The sequence below is a fragment of the Neoarius graeffei genome, chromosome 13, assembly GCF_027579695.1.
Source record: "Neoarius graeffei isolate fNeoGra1 chromosome 13, fNeoGra1.pri, whole genome shotgun sequence".
Lineage (NCBI taxonomy): Eukaryota > Metazoa > Chordata > Actinopteri > Siluriformes > Ariidae > Neoarius > Neoarius graeffei.
Genome location: NC_083581.1, coordinates 56,908,037 through 56,920,012, shown reverse-complemented (window position 1 = coordinate 56,920,012; position 11,976 = coordinate 56,908,037).

Below are 11,976 nucleotides of genomic sequence, written 5' to 3'. Positions count from 1 at the left end.
GATGATGATGACTGCGACAAGGAAGTAATGAAGAGCCACCCCACTCCACCATCACCACCGCCACCACAATTCCGCTCCAGCTCCCAGGTGTCCATAATCCATGATGAAACCAGAAACCCCTTACATTCCTAGTGTGTACAAAGTTATTAAGTTATAAAAGTAAAAGTATATATGATTCCTTTCTCTCACAAGCTATTGGAGTCTTTTTGCTTCGTCTTGTTGATGCTACAGATGGAGTTTAGAGATGTTTTAGCCAAGCCAGCCTCTTCACACAGTTATGAACATGTTTGGGTGTACAGTAGCATTGGCTTTGAGTCAGAACGACTCTAGAGTTACTGTGACCTCACGGCACTGTTTGCGGTCCCTATTTCCTGCCTCTCTGGCTGTCTTTTAGCATGGCTGACCTGCTTACACATTCGCCAAGGTTAATCCACAGAATTCACATATGTACAGTTGTGGTCAGAAATTTACATACAGTGACATGAATGTCATCTTGGATATGAATGTCATGGGAATATTTGGGCTTTCAGTAATTTCTTTGAACTGTTCTTTTTCTGTGGCAGAATGATTGTACAGCATACATCTTTAATAAAAAAAAAAACACGAAAATTTGCTGCACAAGTTTTAATTTTCTTTGGGAAATCAACACAGGGTCAAAATTATACATACAGGGTCAAAATATTTGCATACGCTCACTTAGATTATTAATTCAGAGGTGCTGAAACTTCCAAAATGTCTCTTATCTTGCCAAGGCCGAGCTCTCTTAACTTCCTGTTAGTGATCATGATTGACTACAGCTGGTAGCTTCTCTGTGCCTTCACAAAAAGGATATGTTGTTGTTACACATCAGCGTAGAAACCATTTTTTGTTTTAATCCTTAAACCCTTCAATCATGACGTTTTCTTCGGTTGCTGCATTCCATGGCCTGTGTTGATCATGTGTTAGTTTATAACATTATTTTCTATTCATCAGGGTAAGGTTAATTTCACACTGGGTGTAAAATACAGTAGTATGTAATTAAATGCATGCTTTGAGGCATACAAAGTTTTGTCGTAAGAAGTTTTATTACTTTATTTATATGATGTATATACAGTAACTCTAGCTTTTGCCCTGTTTTCAGCATCCCTGTGTAACTAAGCTAGAGTTAATAAGTCAAGATTAATTAACTAATACTGTATACTCCAATCAGAACTGTGATTATCTCATTCTTCAGACATTTCTGAAGCTATGGGGGAAGCCATGGCCAAATGGTTAGAAAAACAGCTTTGAGACCAAAAGGTCGCTGGCTCGATTCCCTGTACCAGCAGGACTGGCTCAAGTGTCCTTGATCAAGGTGCCTAACCCCCAACTGCTCTGGCAAGAGTAGTGGTGTACTTTGTGTCTGATTAGCCAGAGAAAAATTGATGATGTGATCATCAGTTTGGGCAAGAACCTGGCCATAACTAACTCAGATATTTTTTGTTGTTTGTTTGTGTATCATGTATGTCACACAACCTGAAATTTTGTTGCAGACATACAGTACTGTGCAAAAGTCTTAGGCACCCTATTTTTTTTCATACAAACTTTGTTATAGATTTCTATTTTATGACTTCTATATTATCAAGTCAGTACAAAAATATTTTCGAGTTCCAAACATTCATTTTCCAGCGCAAAATTAAATATTACAGAAAAAAAATGTTTGTATCTGAGCAGCATATTACATAAAAGACCACTTTTCAGATTAAAAAAGAAAACATAATGAAGGCTGCTAGGTTTTGCTGCAAAATTAAGAAGCGAGTGTGACAAAGTGTCCAGAAGAACTGTGGCTGGTTCTGCAAGATGCTCAGTAAAACCTACAGCTCATTTCTTTATAAAACTGCACTAACTGTACCCGAGACTACGATTTTTTTTTAAACAAAGGGTGGCAGCACGGTGGTGTAGTGGTTAGCGCTGTCGCCTCACAGCAAGAAGGTCTGGGTTCGAGCCCCGTGGCCGGCGAGGGCCTTTCTGTGTGGAGTTTGCATGTTCTCCCCATGTCTGCGTGGGTTTCCTCCGGGTGCTCCGGTTTCCCCCACAGTCCAAAGATATGCAGGTTAAGTTAACTGGTGACTCTAAACTGACCGTAGGTGTGAATGTGAGTGTGAATGGTTGTCTGTGTCTATGTGTCAGCCCTGTGATGACCTGGCGACTTGTTCAGAGTGTACCCCGCCTTTCGCCTGTAGTCAGCTGGGATAGGCTCCAGCTTGCCTGCGACCCTGTAGGACAGGATAAAGCGGCTAGAGATAATGAGATGAGATGAGAAACAAAGGGTCGTCTCACACCAGATATTGACTTTGTTTCATTTATTACGGCTTTCTGTTGTTTATAGTTGGTTTTTTTTAATGTTGAAACATTTAATTTCATTATTTTTAAGTCATTTCTGGTCTACAGCATTTCTTTACATGTGCCTAAGGCTTTCGCACAGTACTGTATATAAACTATAATTCACAGCACAGTAAGTAATGTGTGTTATTATTTTAGGTTACACATCTCACTTGCATACAGACTTCACTCAGAGAATAGGTGCTCCTAGAAAAGTAGTTTCCCTGTAGTATGTTGCAGCTTGATTGCATTTATAGCCTACTGTTATGGTACTAATGTATCTGTTTCACAGTATGCACTCAACACTAGACCACAGAGAGAACTGGGTTACCAGATACTGGAAAACCCACATGCATTACATGCATTACAATAAATTCAAAAGAAATTTCTTTGAAATAAAACACTGATGATGGCAATCTCTCTTTCTTGTTTCCTCTGAGCTCATCTAGTTTCATTTATATGGTTTTTCAATTAAAATCACAGGGATAACAGGTTACACTAACAGCCCTGGAAAATGGTTTCCCCACTATATTCCAACTGGTGTACATTTAAACTACTGCAGCAATGCTGGTAATGTGTCCATGTTTGATCAGCACACTTCACCCACAGAGTGTTCATTTCCACTGAGAACATTGGGGTAACAGATGTACTTGGCGCCCTGAGAAAATTGATCCCCCCTGGCCCCTTTTAATTTTAAAGCACTCTACAGTGATGTTGGTGAAGCATTGTGGAGTCATCATGACATGCAACAAGTAATAAGATAATTTCACTCAGCAAATTTAACTGAACCCCTACATGCCTTTAGAGTGAAAACACACAAGTAACACATGTGACTTATACCCCTAAATAAGTAAAGGTTTTCTCCTGACATATTATAACTGATCTGGAATTAAAGTACCACAAACAATGATGGCTATGCTGCTTCTGCTTCACCAAGGTTCATCAATTTTCCATGTTGGTACACTTATACTGCAGGAGGGTTTACCCAGTGCACATGGAAAATTATTTATCACAGTATCAGACAATTTGGATTAATTTAATATACTACAATGATGTTCATAACTTCTTCTTCTTCTTCTTCTAGCTGCTCCCGATTAGGGGTCGCCACAGCAGCTCTTTCGTCTCCATTGCTCCCTGTCTTCTGCATCCTTCTCTACCACACCTGCCACTTTCATGTCCTCTCTCACCACATCCATGTATCTCCTCTTTGGGTTTCCTCGTTTTCGTTTGCCTGGCAGCTCCATCCTCAACATTCTCCTTCCCACATGCTCTGCATCTCTTCTCAGGATGTGCCCATACCATCTCGGTCTCATCTCTCTTAGCTTAATTCCCAAGCCCTCCCCATGTGCTGTCCCTCTGATGTGCTCGTTCCTTATCCTGTCCAACCTCCCATCGCAAACCTTAACATCCTCAACTCCGCCACCTCCAGCTTTGCCTCCTGTCTCTTCTTTAAGGGTACGGTCTCCAATCCATACATAACAGCTGGTCTCACTACTGCCTTATACATCTTACCTTTTACTTTTGCTGGGACTTTCCGATCACAAATGACTCCTGAAATCCTTCTCCAATTGCTCCACCCTGCCTGCACTCTCTTTCTCACCTCACTATTGCAGCCCCCAAGGTACTCAAAACATTTCTCTGTTTTATGGACTCTCTCAGTATACGTCATCTACATGCCATTACTCTAAGAAGGCAGAGGTAAAACATTTAGCTACTATTTTGCAATTAGCAGTATTGTGATGATGCCAATCCTATATCTCCATTTTTTCATGCACTTTTATGGGAACCATGAACAGCAGCAAAATACAATCACACCCTCAAATTTGACATGGCCCTGGATTAACTCATGTGTGAATGTACTATACAGTCCATTATTCCATGTAACAAAAGGTGGCCAAACCTCAAATACAAAGATAGCATATCTTCTTCTTCTTCGGTTCCCTTTCCTATTGTTTCAAGATAGCATATACTGTACAGTATATTACCTTCTAGATCCTATTTGCACTTTGCTTATGTATTTTAGTGTCTTATGGCCCTTTTCCACTACCCTTTTTCAGCTCACTTCAGCTCGCTTCAGCTCACTTCAGCCCGACACGGCTCGCGTTTCGACTACCAAAAAACAGCACGACTCAGCTCGCTTCAGCCCTGCTTAGCCCCTAAAACTCGCACCGTTTTGGAGTGAGGCTGAAGCGAGCCAAAGCGAGCCGAGCGGGGCTAGGGGCGTGAGCAGACACTCCCCTGTGCACTGATTGGTGAGGAGGAGTGTCCTCACATGCCCACACACGCCCCGCGAGCACGCTGGGATCTGTCAACACCGCAAACCCGGAAGGAGAAGAATTACGAATTACGAGAATTTCTGAAGCCTTATGCGCCTCGCCTCATCTATACGCTCTTGCCAGTATCTGTTGGCGTTGTCGGTGACAACAAGCCACAGAACCAAGACCAGCAACACTAACGACTCCATGTCCTCCATGTTTATTGTTTACTATCCGGGTCGTGAGACTACCGCTTAAAAGCTCACTGATGTCACTGTTTGCGCTGCTTAACGACATCACGTGACGTCCACCCACTTTCGCTAACTCCACCCAATGTGTCCACCCACTTCCAGCCAGCACGGTTCAGCGCGGTTGTAGTCGAAATGCAACTCCAACAGCCCCACTCAGCTCGACTCAGCACGGCACGGCTCAGCCCGACTCAGCCGCGTTTGTAGTGGAAAAGCGGCAAAAGAGTCAAAGGGGGGCGGCATAGTGGTGTAGAGGTTAACGCTGTTGCCTCACAGCAAGAAGGTTCTGGGTTCAAGCCTAGCGGCCGATGGGGGCCTTTCTGTGCGGAGTTTGCATGTTCCCCCCGTGTCTGTGTGGGTTTCCTCTGGGTGCTCTGGTTTCCCCCACAGTCTAAAGACATGCAGGTTAGGCTAATTGGTGGCTCTAAACTGACTGTAGGTGTGAGTGTGAACGGTTGTTTGTTTGTCTCTACGTGTCAGCCCTGTGATGATCTGGCGACTTGTCCAGGGTGTACCCCGCCTCTCGCCCATAGTCAGCTGGGATAGGCTCCAGCTTGCCTGCAACCCTGCACAGGATAAGCGGCTACAGATAATGGATGGAGCCAAAGAGGCAATGCACTGAAAACTGCTGCCCTCTAATGGTGATGTTTTAGCAAACAGTTGAGCTGACTTGAATAAAATTAGGAATCCCTAGTTATACTATAAATCCCCTGATAGTCTGAACGATATCAGTGACAGAACTTAGCTGAGAAAGAACACTAAGACATAAATTCATAGTACAGAAGCAACAGTATACCTGACCTTGATGAACAACCTCATACTTTTCTTTTTCCAACTGTTTTAGGAGTCAGCTTCGGAAGACATAATGTACCAAATTATATGTAACCACTGCTATTCTTTCAGTGGTGGTAATAACAGGGAGAGATATCAAAGCATTGGTTACAAACCTAAAGTTTATTGACTGTCGTACATCTGCCATTATGTACAATTTGTTAGCCCCCTTCTACCCTGTTATCGGGGCACAGGCTTGTGTCTGTCCCAGAAATGGCACTTCACATCTTTTACAGTCTTATCTAATCATCAAATCAATTGAAGTTCATGCTGTTACTGTTACCTCTCACATTCATCTTCATAATATTGTTATCTAGTGCCCACCCAGTCCCCTATAGAAAACCTCATAGAAAAGCTCAGTAAACATCCTCCTTCGTCTCTTCCCTTCTCATTTATTCTCCTTGGCGATTTCAACCTTCTTTCCGACATGCTCCAGTCCTCTTGCCTCTACTCATTCTTGTACTCTTTTGCCCGAACCGTCAATGACTGCACTTTAACACATAAGAGAGGATCTGGACCTTGTCTTCAGCTGACTATCCTTGTCTCTAGACATCAGTGTTTCCCTGCTCCAATTTTTATGTCATCACTTTGTGTCTTTCTCCCTCCTTGCCCTGCCTATCACCAACTATTCATATGCCTTCCCCATCATCACTTCCATAGTCAATGACATCTAGTGATGCACTGATTGCCTTCAAAAGAGGATCGATCACACCCATCCTGAAAATTCCCACACTAGATAACTCCGATCTCAGCAACTACTGACCAGTATCATGACTTCCTTTCTAAAATTCTTGAATGTGTCATATACAATCAGTTATCACTGTTTCATACGCTTTTTTGTTAGATCTGGACTTTGACTTGGCCACTGTAGAACATTCACTAGGTCACGCTCATGCACTGATATGGCTCTGCTTGATTGGCATTGATCCAATAGTGCTTATTGTAATGTCCACTCTCTTAGATATAATTTTCCACCCTATTCCTAAGTTATGAAGTTCCATTACTTTAACTTCCTCAGAATGATCCTTAGTCTTTGATGAAACTGCTTTGGCAAATGTGTGATCTGTTTCTGTTATTGGCACACACACAGTGCCCTGTTTATTAGGTATACCTACAGTATAATGACCATTTATCTATACTTTACTCTTCCATTATTTCATTATGGAAATCAGAGTGGTGGTGGTGTAGTGGTTAGCACTGTCGCCTCACAACAAGAAGCTCCTGGGTTTGAGCCCAGCGTCTGGCGAGGGCCTTTTTGTGTGGAGTTAGCATGTTCTCCTCGTGTCTGCGTGGGTTTCCTCCGGGTGCTCTGGTTTCCCCCACAGTACAAAGGCATGCAGGTTAGGTTAACTGGTGGCTCTAAATTGACCATAGGTGTGAATGTGAGTGTGAATGGTTGTTTGTGTCTCTGTGTCAGCCCTGCGATAACCTGGTGACTTGTCCAGGGTGTACCCCACCTCTCGCTCATAGTCAGCTGGGATAGGCTCCAGCTTGCCTGCGACCCTGTAGAACAGGATAAGCAGCTACAGATAATGGATGGATGGATGGATGGATGGAAATCAGAGTGCCTCCAGTTACTGGGAATAATCAAGTTACCAGTAACTGGTAACATTCTTGGGTGGTTGTTGACAACATCTCATCTCATTATCTCTAGCCGCTTTATCCTGTTCTACAGGGTGGCAGGCAAGCTGGAGCCTATCCCAGCTGACTACGGGCGAAAGGCGGGGTACACCCTGGACAAGTCGCCAGGTCATCACAGGGCTGACACATAGACACAGACAACCATTCACACTCACATTCACACCTACGGTCAATTTAGAGTCACCAGTTAACCTAACCTGCATGTCTTTGGACTGTGGGGGAAACCGGAGCACCCGGAGGAAACCCACGCGGACACGGGGAGAACATGCAAACTCCGCACAGAAAGGCCCTCGCCGGCCCCGGGGCTCGAACCCAGGACCTTCTTGCTGTGAGGCGACAGCGCTAACCACTACACCACCGTGCCGCCTGTTGACAACATTATTAATATAATATTAATAAAGCTGTGGGGAATGGGGACAGAGAATCAATGGTTTCAAAATCACCTTTTGTAACGGCAGAGAATTATAAAGAGTGTAACCAAGGGCAACACTATTACAGTACAGTGGTTAGCACTGTTGTCCCACAGCAAGAACATTCTGGGTTCGAACCTCATGTGGCCTTTCTGTGTTGAATTTGCATGTTCTCTTCGTGCCTGTGTAGGTTTCCTCTCACAGTCCAAAGACACGTGGATTAGGTCAACTGGCTACTCTAAATTGCCCATAGATATGAGTGTAAATGGTTGGTTGTCTGTGTTAGCCCTGCCCAGAGTGTACCCGACCCCTCACCTAAAGTCAGCTGGATGTGACTCCATCCATCCATTATCTGGAGCCGCTTATCCTGTTCTACAGGGTCGCAGGCAAGCTGGAGCCTATCCCAGCTGATTATGGTCGAGAGGCGGGGTACACCCTGGACAAGTCACCAGGTCATCGCAGGGCTGACACATATGCCGCTTTTCCACTACAAACGCGGCTGAGCCGTGCCGTGCCGAGTCGAGCCGAGTCGAGCTGAGTCGGGCTGAGCGGGGCTGTTGGAGTTGCATTTCGACTACAACCGCGCTGAACCATGCTGGCTGGAAGTGGGTGGACACATTGGGTGGAGTTAGCGAAAGTGCGTGGACGTCACGTGATGTCGTTAAGCAGCGCAAACAGTGACATCAGTGACAGTGGCGGAACAAGTCAGAGCCGGGCCGGGGGCGGGGCAAATGACCGGGCCCTTTATTAAAGCTTATCATAACATCATTTTAGGCTACAAAATGTCCGCAACTGCGGTGTTTACCAATTTCAACACTACCGGGTGCAACTATGTTATTTAGTACATCAAGTCCTTCAAACGAACATGTAACTCAGAAACAAAAAACATTAGGATACTGTACATGGCTCATAATAAAACATCAATAGCCTATACTGCGCACATTATTTGAAGGGCATACGAATGAGCGCTCAGAGGTTGCAACGGTGACAGGAAGAGTCAGAAATAAAAGGAGGGCGGTGCAAACCTCACTGAATGCACTGTGTTTACCAATTTCAACACTCCAGGGTGCAACTATGTTATTTTGTACATTAAGTCCTTCAGACGAACATGTAACTCAAACAAAAAAACATTCGGCGACATACTGTACATGGCTCATAATAAAACATCAATAGCCTACTGCGCGCATTATTTGGAGGGCATACGACGAGCCTTGCGCTCTGCGAACTCGTCCACAATGCTCTGTATGTCACTGATTCAGTGAGCTTTTAAGCGGTAGTCTCACGACCCGAATAGTAAACAATAAACATGGAGGACATGGAGTCGTTAGTGTGGCTGGTCTTGGTGCTGTGGCTTGTTGTCACCTACAACGCCAACAGATACTGGCAAGAGCGTATAGATGAGGCGAGGCGCATAAGGCTTCAGAAATTCTCGTAATTCATAATTATTCTTCTTCCGGGTTTGCGGTGTTTACAGATCCCAGCGCGCTCGCGGGGCGTGTGTGGGCATGTGAGGACACGCCTCCTCACCAATCAGTGCACAGGGGAGTGTCTGCTCACGCCCCCAACCTCAGTCGGCACGGTTTGGCTCGCTTCAGCCCCACTCCAAAACGGTGCGAGTTTTAGGGGCTAAGCAGGGCTGAAACGAGCTGAGTCGTGCTGGTTTTTGGTAGTCGAAACGCGAGCCGTGTCGGGCTGAAGTGAGCTGAAGCGAGCTGAAAAAGGGTAGTGGAAAAGGGCCAATAGACACAGACAACCATTCACACTCACATTCACACCTACAGTCAATTTAGAGTCACCAATTAGCCTAACCTGCATGTCTTTGGACTGTGGAGGAAACCGGAGCACCCGGACGAAACCCACGCGGACACGGGGAGAACATGCAAACTCCACACAGAAAGGTCCTCGCTTGCTGTAAGGCGACAGTGCTAACCACTACACCACCATGCCGTCCTGGATGTGACTCCATCCATCCGTTATCTGTAGCCGCTTATCCTGTTCTACAGGGTCGCAGGCAAGCTGGAGCCTATCCCAGCGGCGGCGTACACCCTGGACAAGTCGCCAGGTTATCGAAGAGACAAACAACCATTCAGACTCACGGTCAATTTAGAGCCACCAATTAACCTAACCTGCATGCCGTTGTACTGTAGGGGAAACCGGAGCACCCGGAGGAAACCCATGCAGACACGGGGAGAACATGCAAACTCCACACAGAAAGGCCCTCACTCGAAGCTGTGAGGCGACAGTGCTAACCACTACACCACCTGGATGTGACTCTAGCTTCCCTGTCTGATAGATAAGATGTTATAGATAATGGATGGACATATTTAGGTATACAATTGCTATTACTGACTGTAGCCTATCTGTCAGTGTGTATGACTTGCCCGTATACCTTGGTCATTGGGTTACAGTCTGAAACTGCACCTGAAATGTTGTGAAATATAGATATATGCAGGGGCGCCGCTAGGGGGGGAAAGTTAGGACGATTCTAAGGCCTGGCACTGACGGGGGGGCCCTGTGAGGGATATTAATATTATTTTAATAGTATTGCCTTGTGTAAGTTTTTGAAATAAAATATTTCATTTCATCTGTTAAAATATGCAAATTATACCTGGTTATGATTTGCTATAACATTTTTCTTGAATTATTTATGATACCCCTCCACCCTTTTTACTAATGGTACAGTCTGATTCTGGGAGCGGGATTAGCGCAGTTTAGAGCAGCTGTCCGTTTCTCTATGTGCGCAACAGAGGTGTGCATTCTAGAAGTTGCTAAGCAGGAGCAGGTGTGATGAATTATGAAGTCCGGATATCACACTGTGTGTGAAAAAAAAAATCACCTTTTTTCATAGGTATCTTTATTGTATAATTAAGTCTAGGTGTTTTGCCATTGTTCATGTGTGGATTTGTTGATATTAAGTATTTAACTTTAATATTTTGCACATTAGCTGTGGTCATAGATATCATTGCTATTGTTCATGTGTGGATTTATTGATACTGTTGCTAGGTATTTAACTTGAATATTTGAACATTTGCTGTGTTTTCTAATAAATGTGTGATGCCTAAAAGAAACCAAAAACACTTAGTGGATTTCTTGCAGTGCACTATGTGATTGTATCAAAAAACTAGTGTAGTTATTCATCAAGGCATAGATTTGATCACATACAATAAGTCAATAAATGGAGGAAACAAAGGAATACATTTTGTAACCCTGATTATTGATGATGTTTGCTGGAGGGCTCTGGAGTATCCATAATGTGCATACAGAATGTTATAAATCCATACTGATACAGTGATGCATGCAATTTCTCTCAACACAAACATTTGGATTGAATGAACTCCATAGGCTACTGAGTGGCCTAATAATAGTTGCTCATAAAAGAAAAAAAATATATATATCTCATCTCTAGCCGCTTTATCCTTCTACAGGGTCGCAGGCAAGCTGGAGCCTATCCCAGCTGACTATGGGCGAAGGGCGGGGTACACCCTGGACAAGTCGCCAGGTCATCACAGGGCTGACACATAGACACAGACAACCATTCACACTCACATTCACACCTACGGTCAATTTAGAGTCACCAGTTAACCTAACCTGCATGTCTTTGGACTGTGGGGGAAACCGGAGCACCCGGAGGAAACCCACGCGGACACGGGGAGAACATGCAAACTCCACACAGAAAGGCCCTCGCCGGCCATGGGGCTCGAACCCAGGACCTTCTTGCTGTGAGGCGACAGTGCTAACCACTACACCACCGTATATATCTCATCTCATCTCATTATCTCTAGCCGCTTTATCCTTCTACAGGGTCGCAGGCAAGCTGGAGCCTATCCCAGCTGACTACGGGCGAAAGGCGGGGTACACCCTGGACAAGTCGCCAGGTCATCACAGGGCTGACACATAGACACAGACAACCATTCACACTCACATTCACACCTACGGTCAATTTAGTGTCACCAGTTAACCTAACCTGCATGTCTTTGGACTGTGGGGGAAACCGGAGCACCCGGAGGAAACCCACGCGGACACGGGGAGAACATGCAAACTCCACACAGAAAGGCCCTCGCCGGCCATGGGGCTCGAACCCAGGACCTTCTTGCTGTGAGGCGACAGCGCTAACCACTACACCACCGTGTGTGTGTGTATATATATATATATATATATATATATCTTCCATATATATCATGGAATTTTCATTTTAAGGCAACAGTCTATTCAGTCTAATTCTGACAGTTCTGCATTTAAAATGTTCATATA